Below are 301 nucleotides of genomic sequence, written 5' to 3'. Positions count from 1 at the left end.
TACCTCTGCCAGTCTGTGTCTTGACCCGTCCTCTGCCACTAGGTGGCAGGACGAGACTACATGAGAACAGGTCGCTCCAACCCTGTCCCAGGTGGGTTTTCCCAGGGACTTCCCTGGGGCAAGGCCTAAAGGGGTAGTTGGTACAGGGTGCACTATGGCCCTCCTCGTCGCCCTTCCAGGCTCCCAGTCAGCCTCCAGGGCCATCTCCACACACCTGGCTGGGCGCCTTCCCTGGGCTCAGTGCTGGGATTAAGGCCTTCTCTGTGCCTGATTTGGGGTGGCGGGAAGGAAAGGAAGAGCC

The sequence above is a fragment of the Tupaia chinensis genome, unplaced genomic scaffold, assembly GCF_000334495.1.
Source record: "Tupaia chinensis unplaced genomic scaffold, TupChi_1.0 Scaffold149658_1, whole genome shotgun sequence".
NCBI classification, from domain to species: domain Eukaryota; kingdom Metazoa; phylum Chordata; class Mammalia; order Scandentia; family Tupaiidae; genus Tupaia; species Tupaia belangeri.
Note: the sequence above shows the minus strand (reverse complement) of the source record.